Source organism: Lepidochelys kempii, chromosome 10 (genome assembly GCF_965140265.1).
Source record: "Lepidochelys kempii isolate rLepKem1 chromosome 10, rLepKem1.hap2, whole genome shotgun sequence".
NCBI lineage: Eukaryota > Metazoa > Chordata > Testudines > Cheloniidae > Lepidochelys > Lepidochelys kempii.
This window is the reverse complement of record NC_133265.1, coordinates 19,539,990-19,549,733: the sequence shown is the minus strand read 5'-3', so window position 1 is coordinate 19,549,733 and position 9,744 is coordinate 19,539,990.

The window sequence follows — 9,744 nt, the reverse complement described above, 5'->3', positions numbered from 1 at the left end:
CAAACCTTGAATTAGAACTGGGAGTAAACAGAGAGGCAGAATACGTAGTAGAGAACCAGTGGAATATGTTCTTTTCAGTTCATCCTACTCAGGAGATGGGTGGCCGCACAGCTTCCCCATAAATGTGTGTAAGCAGTGTCAGGATGAGCTCCACCCTGACATCTGGTGGTGAGGTGTGGCAAGTTGTGGAAAAGAACTTCAGGGGCCAATCTCATTTGCATAGGCACACCCACCCCGCCTAGAATGAGGCCATAGCTGCCCAAATGGTCACTTTGGCTACTGTGGGATCCCCAGTGTCTCTGTTATTGGGGCAGGAAAAATAAATTTGTTATTACCCTGATTATGGGAACTGTGCTTGGAACTGTACTTGGCCTTTTGTTATGATGGAGGGACTCACCATCAACTAAGTGGCACTCACTAGGCAAGGGTCATGGGTTCCAAAACTCTCTGTGAATTGAGAGAGGCTGGGGACAAGTATTAATACTTGGTGGCATGGGCCCCTTGGTGAGGGTCTTACATGCTAATAGCACTTCCTCCTCTCTCCACTGTGGAATATCAGAGCTAATTTTGATTTCATTAGACATCTAGTTACAGGCTGCTGAGCTCACTTTGGGCTAACAGTGCACCAGCACTGAGGCTCCCCTACTACAAGCTGAATTCACCAAAGAGCTGAACTGACTAAGAGCTGAAATCACTGAGCGTTGTGTTAAGTAGTGGGGGAGCCTGAAGATATATTGTGGAGCAGTTTGCGGGAGGCTGGAGTGCCTTGTGGACAGGCTGGTGGAGCAGTTCGTAGGACGGCGGGAGCTGCTGGTGGGACGCGGAGCAGTTTGTGGACCGGCTGGTGGAGCAGTTCGTGGGACGGCGGGAGCTGCTTGTGGGCCGTGGAGTGGAGCTGAGCGAAGGAGTTCATGGGGCGGCTGGCAGAGCAGAGCGAAGGCCTATGGAGCTGTGGGGCGGTCAGCTTCAGATCATGTAAGGTGCCTCTTACCCTCATCCCACCTCCAACCAGGTTGGGAGGTAAAGCTCCGCAGATAAACTTTCGAACTCTGGGGCTGCCCTGACCTGGGACAGAGACTTTTGGGTCATTGGACTTTTGGGAGTTTGGGTGATTTGGGGTTTCTGGACTCAAGAACCAAAGGGAAAGGGGCATGCCCCAATTTGCTTGGGGTGGGTTTTTTTTGCTCATGGGTTGTGGTATGAATCCTGTTGGTGGTGTTTCCCCAACATAATGCCACATTCTTTCTCTCTGTTATTAAAAGGCTTTTTGCTACACTCAGACTATGTGCTTGCGAGAGGGGAAGTATTGCCTCTTGGAGGCGCCCAGCGGGGGTGGTATATATTTGTCCCAGGTCACTGGGTGGGGGCTTGAGCCGGTTTGCATTGTGTTATTGGAATGGATCCCCTAGATATTGAACCCGGCCCTTGTTGCTGCCAACTCTGACGGGCAGAAGGGTTACATGTGTTTGTCCATACTTAAGTAGCGCGCATTACACATGCATGGAATCCTGTAGCCAGATTGTCATTTGAGTGGAATAGATGGAGCCTTCTCACTGGCTGGAGATCGAAGTAGTGCTTTTGATGACTGAGTGCCAGCTGAGTGTCAAAGAAGTGAGATACTGCAGCAACTACTCAGGTTAAATACTTATGGTTACTGAAAGGGTATGTTCTGTTAGAGCAAGTGCATAGCCCCACTCCGGCACATCTCTAAATAAAATTACCCCAGGGCCAGGCCTTTGATTTGAACTAAGATGAGGAGTAGATCATGTAATCAATTATGTAAACAGCTTTCAGAGATGCACTGGCTGACTCAGAATTTTTTGAAGTGAAATCTTCAAAGCACCAAGAGATAATGCAAATTGCAATACATGTTGATTTTGAGACTAACTAAATGAAACCAAAAGTTCAGATCCTATCTAATCCGTAAAACTGAACAAAGCAGGGAACCCTTCTCCCGCCCCCTGACAAATGCTATATCTTAAGGAGAAAAGGAGTACTTGTGGCACCTTAGAGACTAACAAATTTATTTGAGCATAAAAGCTTATGCTCAAATAAATTAGTTAGTCTCTAAGGTGCCACAAGTACTCCTTTTCTTTTTGTGGATACAGACTAACACGGCTGCTACTCTGAAACATATCTTAAGGAGGTAATTCTCCAGGCCATATGTGATATGACTATAAGCAAAAATAATCCTCTGCAGGGTGACATGCTGAGGCAGGTTTGGCCCATGCAGCCCTTCAGATAATACAGTTAAAAAAATTCTGTGGATGAAGAATAATCAGCAGCACACACTGCCTTTATCTTGGAAGTACATAAATGTAGCTGCAAAAGATTTCACCCAACATTATAAGACTTAGGGCAGTATGGATCAGAGCAAAACTTTCTTTCAGACGGACACAATGAACAATGGAATTTAAATGGCTGAACAGGTATTCACAACGTGGATCATGCATTTCTTGTAAAGAATCGACGTCCACACACTTTTGGTCCTTTATTGATGTGTTTTCTCTTTAAATGAAACTACAAAGGACTTAGGAAATCTCTCTTTCAAGTATCAATTGTATGTTTTTGATAGGAATGATGGTAGAGGTTACACTGTCATTTGCATAAAAAACCCACATTGTTAACTCCATCATTCTTGAACAAATATTTCCCGTTGTCGTGCTGATTAAACTTCAGCCTTGACTGCTTGGAGGAAACCAATGAAATCAGAAACACTATATGTTAGATTTATAACAGAAGGGATTAAATGCTTTCAGAGTATTTGTTCAACACATCTGTTGAGACATATTTTATTATTATTTTTGTATTATACCCATATTTAAACCTCTTGAAATGAAGAACAGCTAAGAATGGATTTGCCTTTCCAAAAGGGAAAGAACCTTGAGAAAATTGGCCTTGTAAGGTTAGATAATATGTCCTAATCATGGATCTAAGTTCAATGGAATCAACAGGTACAGTAAGTGATGAAGAAGAAAATAAAAGAAAACAATTTTGTTTGAGTGATTGGAGGCTATATAAGAAAAGAAAGCAGGAAAGATTAGTTTTCTAAGGCTTGAAGCGGCAAAAAGAAAGTTAGAATTTCTGGGTTATTGGCCTGGAGAGATCTAAGGACCTTGAAATGTAAAGACACTGTCTGCCTTTGTAATGGGGTATTTATAATTAATGTGAAAACAGTTTTCATCCCCTTCACCTGCCATCATTACATGAGACAGATAAAAATAAATAGTGCATTAGTTAAACTGTTCATTGACAGTGAATATAAACATATCTTGAAGCTGTTTAAATTTGAATCTAAACTTAAATCATCTTAAGTGGCAGAAAAAATCGTCATATGATTAAATTAGAAGTCTAAAAACCCATATGAATAAAATGTCTTGACGTGAATAAGAATGGTGATCTTTATTTGATATTAAAGATAATGAATAAAAAGCCATGTTTCTCTCTGAGCACAGTTTAATCACAATTATCTTTATTATTAAATATTTATTAAATACAAGTAGCACCTGGAGATCTCAACTGAGAGCAGAGCCTCGTGTTAGGTGCTGTACAAACACATAGTAGGAAATGGTCTCTGCTCAGAAGTGTTTATAATCTAAATATAACCAACTAGATCATCCTTCCTCTGTTTTTCTCCAGGTGTTCTATATTGAATTGTATGTTTATTTTTAAATGCTAACATGCATTTATTTTGTTAATTCAGAAGTGTAATATACAGTATTATGCAGAATCCTTGTTCCAGTGCCGCTCATCTTTAAGTAAGATGGAGAAATGTACTGCAGTGTAATGTTATAAGATGCCCAGATAGGCCATACTGTTGGATAGCTTGGAGGATGTTTTATTAACCAGTTACTAAATAGCTGAAAATATTAGTATGCCATCACACTGTGCATGAACCAACCCACACATTAGTCATACATGTCTCCAGCAATGCACTATACATGGGCTTATGCCTTAAACCAACTCAGAAACCGAGGCTAGTGCAGAAGGCAGTGGCTCCTTTTTGAAGTGGAATGTCTTGCTGAGAATACACTACACCAGCACTCTGTGATCTGCTCTGGCTGTCAGATGGAGCAGAAGTCATGTTTAGGAGGAAAACCAACTCCTCTTCTGCAGATGCAAAAAGCCCTATTGCAGTGGAATTAATATATTAGCATGAGATAGGAGGGGAAAAGGTATCGGAGCACAGGCCGTTGGTAGTCCCTGAGCAGCAGAGATTTGGCACTGAGGGTGCAGGTTGGATTTCTACTTTGTCCTCTTTCACCTCACTAAAAAAACTACTCGCTTACAAAATCAGACATGAAAGTACAAAAGTGCCACAGCACATTATTACTGAAACATTGCTTACTTTCTTATTGTTACCATATCATTATAAAATAAATTGAATGGAATATAAATATGGTATTTACAGTATATAGTACTGTTTATAGTATATAATTTATAGTATAGGGAGCAGTATAAACAAGTCATTGTATGAAATTTTAGTTTGCACTGATTTCGCTAGTGCTTTTTATGTAGCCTTTTGTAAAACTAGGCAAATACCTAGATGAGTTGATGTACCCCATGGAAGACCCCTGTATACCCGAAGGGGTACATGTACCCCTGGTTGAGAACCACTGCTCTAGCACATAACTAACACAGTGAGGTCAGGATTTAGGTCATAATGAATGAGGCTATAACTTCAGTGAGTTTTAGTTCTGAACAAATTGCAGAGGAAAGCAGCATATTCCATACAGTGGGATTCTTAACTAGCCCAAACTAAAGAATTTACAGGAGGCTGTGTTTCAGATCACACAGAATCATTTAGATGAAACCCACATAATATTAGAGAAATCATGTCCTGTTTTTAAACAAGGTGGGGGGGGGGGGCGGAAGGGGGAGGCAAGATAAATCAACATCTGCTGCCTTCAGGTTATTGCATAATTACAGGCCTCTGGGCTTTGGAATAGAGAAATCGGCCTCAATGCAATTAGACGGAAGTTGCTGTTGGGATCTGAAAACCTGGCAGTTGTGAGTCCAATTACCTGAATATTTCAAAGGTCACATTTTCCAGTGCATTCCTAAAATATACACCAAATCTTATTGAGAGCAGAGGACACATCCTGAAATCATATGCATCCCCTTTCTATGAATTCTGAATGAAACAAGTGCTGACCTGGTACAAGCAGGTTGAACTCCATTGATTTCTGTTGTGTTGCAGCTTCTTACATTACATCTAGCTTTGGCCCATAATTTGGAAACAAGTACCTAATTTAGACTTGTTCTGAGATGCTGTTGTTTACTTGGTGATCTGTCTTACTGGTGTTTTTGTTTTGTTTTGTTTTTTTCATTTCACATATAATAAAAGTCAACAGACATTTCAGTGCCGTTGGCATTAAGGGATTGTAATGTCATTTAATGAATTTAGCTAACAAGTTTGATTTGATTGTCAAGACTGAGGTGTGCAAAAGCTTTCAGAAAAACAAAGCCCCTATTTTTATCTTGTATAATGGAACTGTGGACCATTTCTTTATCCATATAAATGTCTAATCCTTTCTGAATTCTGCTAAATTCTTGGACTAACTGATACATCATTCAGTAAGCTCAACACATTACGGTATTTCCTTTTTCCAGTTTTAAACAGTTTTCCAGTTTAAATTTTCCAGTTTGAAATATTCATTTCAGTGGATGTTGTCTTGTTCTTAAAAGAACAGATAAAGAGGAGCACCCTTTCTACCTTCCCCATGTCATTTATTATTTTGTGTACATTTATCATGACCCCTTTTATTCATCTCTTCTTAAACTAAATAGTCCCAATTTTCTCATTTTCTCTTCATATAGAATAATTTTTGTCCTCTGAACCTCTTCTGTGTCTGTGATCTATTTTCAAGATGGGATGATGAGAACGCCACACAATATTCCAGGAATGATAGGCACCCCATAGATGTATATGATGTCACTGTAACATTTTCAGCATTATTGTCTACCCTGCTCCTTGTGCATTGCATCGTCTTGATTGCTGTTTTGACCATTGCTGCACATCGACACCTAGGCCTTTCTGTTGGGTAGTCAGTTAATTTGGACCTAGAAACATGTATGTGTAATTATTATTCCTTCTAATGTGCATTACCGGGCACTTACCAACAATGAATTTCATTGCTGTCACTATTACCATTCACCTACCTTTGTTCACTGAAGTTCCTCAGTCTCTTCTTTAGTTTTGACTGTCCTAAGTAATTTAATGCCCTCTGCAAATGCTAACATCTCAGCATTCACCCCCTTCAATATATTCATTGATGATCTGTTAAACACCATGAGATCTACCGTGGAATCTTGGTGCTCCCCGCTGTTAACCTTTTGCCTTGCTGAAAACTGACCATTTATTCCAATCCTTATTTTTTGTCTCTTAGTTAGTTTCTAATCCTTGATGGAACTTGACCTCTCATACCATGATGACTTGGTTTCCTTAATAGACCTTGTGAGGGATTTTGTGAAAAGCTTTTTAATAGCCTAAAATTGACTTGCTCAAAGAATGATAGTTGGAGAAGTTCAGTTTTTCTTTTCAGAAGCTATGCTGGTTAGGGCATTGCATTTTTTTGGATAGGGTAGAAGTAACCAAAAGGTGATGTTTTGCCTTCTTCTGCAGCGTGGGGCACTGGTCATTTGCTGGAGGATTCTCTGCACCTTGAAGTCTTTAAACCACGATGTGAAGACTGCAATAGCTCAGACATAAGTTAGGGGTTTGTTACAGGAGTTGGTGGGTGAGATTCCATGGCCTGCGTTGTGCAGGAGGTCAGACCAGACTATCATAATGGTCCCTTCTGACCTTAAAGTCTATGATTCTATGATAGGTAACAAACATAAAGTAATGAGAGCTGATAGGCATAGAGTAGAGTGGTCACATGAATGAAAGGACTTCAAAAGCCTGTGAGAATTTATCTGCTAGCAAATTTCATCCTAAGAACAGGAAATAGCATTTGAGTTTTCATCCGCACTCATAGGCAATGTAAGAAATTTACTTAAAGTGAATTCAGTGCCATAATATGGCCTGGGATTTAAAAAAGGTTATCTCCTTTGGGGACTGGTAGGAGAACTCAGGTCTATTCACACACTTATGCAAATGGTGATAGCAAACTTAAGAAATGGAAGTGAAAGCAAAAGAGTCTGCCAAGGAAAGAAGAATGACAATAAAAGTGAAGGGGAAGCTAAAGACTTTGAGCCAAATAAAGGTCAGGGAGTGAGGCTGTAGCTAGAGACAGAGAACCCACAGCAGACATCTTAAAGGCGGCTGCAATAGCAGCCATTTTAGACCGTCCTTAACGGGACCATAGCAATCGTTCAGACAGCGTCAGCGGAGCGGCTAATTTCTACAGGAGCTAACTTTTATCAAAACATCAAAAAAAGCCTTGGGTTAGCTTTAAAGGCAGAAGGGAAGGGAAGTTGTGTCTGAGCCTTCAGTTCAGAAAATTCTGAGACTTATTTGCTGTCAACTTCTCTGCTAAAGAGAGCCTTTGTCCCCTTATCTTGGACAAAGCATATGAACTTCTAAGCAGTGGTTCTGTTTTTTCTGGTTTTCGGTGCAGTATGATCTTAATTTTTAAAAGTTAAGAAACAGTAATGCTAACCCACAGCATTCAGAAATTGAGTCAGGCCCCCCAAAATTGTGAGATTATCTTAAAAATAATGAGATTTAAAATACTACTAATAAATATTAGGTTCAACTTCTTTGCCTTCTAGTTTTTGAATCTTTAGGTTCCACTTGGGTACATTCTCAACCTTTTCCCACACCCATGAGGGCTAGAAAAGCACCCTTAAAATTAGGAAAGCTGAAATTCTCATGATTCCAGATCTGGGGCTTCAAATAAAACACCAATTGTTATGAGATTCATGATAAAACTGAGAGTTGACAACGCTGAAATATTTTTTATGGACATCAACATCAGTGCTCTCCATCAGAATCTAGTAATAATTGTAGAGAATGCCCAGTACAGAAAGGAGTAGGTGTCCCAAATCAGGTTATCCTCATCAGATGCTGTTGTATCTTTTCATACACAAAGAAGAATCAGTCCTGAACTATTTATTTAAGATTAAGGAACAACAAGAGAGAACAAAAGTTCAAGAGCATTGTGACAGAGTTGGGCCAGATGGCTACAGGAGGGTAAGAGAAGGCAGATATATTAGCCCCAGGTTAAGTAGGTCCCTTTTCCCTGGGTAAGGTAACAGGAAAGATTCCAGAACAATCAGGAACCTTCTGGAGACAATTAAGACAGACAGGCTGATTAGAACACCTGCAGCCAATCAAGAAGCTGCTAGAATCAATTAAGGAAGGCTAATCAGGGCACCTGGGTTTAAAAGGGAGCTCACTTCAGTTTGTGGTGCGCGTGTAAGGAGCTGGGAGCAAAAGGCACTAGGAGCTGAGAGTGAGAACGCGGACTGTTGGAGGACTGAGGAGTACAAGCATTATCAGACACCAGAAGGAAGGTCCTATGGTGAGGATAAAGAAGGTGTTGGGAGGAGGCCATGGGGACGTAGCCCAGGGAGTTGTAGCTGTCGCACAGCTGTTCCAGGAGGCACTCTGGACAGCTGCATTCCACAGGGCCCTGGGCTGGAACCCAGAGTAGAGGGTGGGCCCGGGTTCCCCCCAAACCTCCCAACTCCTGGTCAGACACAGGAGGAGTTGACCTGGACTGTGGGTTCACGAAAACAGCCAAACTAAGGGCTGCTGTGAAGCTCCAAGGCGAGCAAATCTGCCAATAAGCGCAAGACCCACGAAGGTAGAGGAGGAACTTTGTCACAGCACATATATGTCTGTCCTTTATAACAAGCTGCAATAATTCTGAAAACGAAAATGGCTTCTGTGTCTGCACCAAAGCAAATTCTTGGAAATGTAAAGAGGAAGTATGCAGAAAACAAAGGCATCGCAGTTTAATAGCAGCCATACAATCATCACTGTCAGCTCTACAAGCAGCTCATCATTTTACACACTGAACTGTAATACATTTCAGGTTTAACCGTATGTGGCACAATTAGAAACCAGATTTGAAAAAACTCTTCCCAAATTTCAAGGCTCCTTGGATTCATGAATTTGGAAGGGGCAGTTTGCAAATGTTTTATGGGGATCCTAATCGAGATGTTGCTAAATCTTCAAAGTTTGGATTTGTTTGGATTAACAATTTGGTTTGGGCCTATTTCTAGTTAAGTGGATTCCAGAAAGTCTATAACCGCAAATGATGAAAAAAGCCAATGGAAAATTCAGCAAGGATTAAATAGTTGAGATCAATGTATTCATAAATGATCTGGAAAAAGGGGTAAACAGTAAGGTGGCAAAATTTGCAGATGATACAAAATTACTCAAGATAGTTAAGTCGAAAGAAACTCTAAAGAGTTACATAGCGATCTCACAAAACTGGGTTACTGGGCAACAAAATGGCAGTTGAAATTCAAAGTTGATAAATGCAAAAAAGTAATGCATACTGGAAAACATAATCCCAACTATACATACAAAATGATGGGTTCTAAATTAACTGTTATCACTCAAGAAAGAGATATATTGGAGTCGTTGTGGATCGTTCTCTGAAAACATCCGCTCAGTATGCAGCAACAGTCAAAAAACCTAACACAATGTTAGGAACCATTAGGAAAGGGATAGATAATAAAACAAAAAATATCATAATGCCACTATTTAAATCCATGGTACAGCCACACTTTGAATACTGGAGGATAGGTCCATCAATGGCTTCTGGCCAAGATGGTCAGGGATGCAAC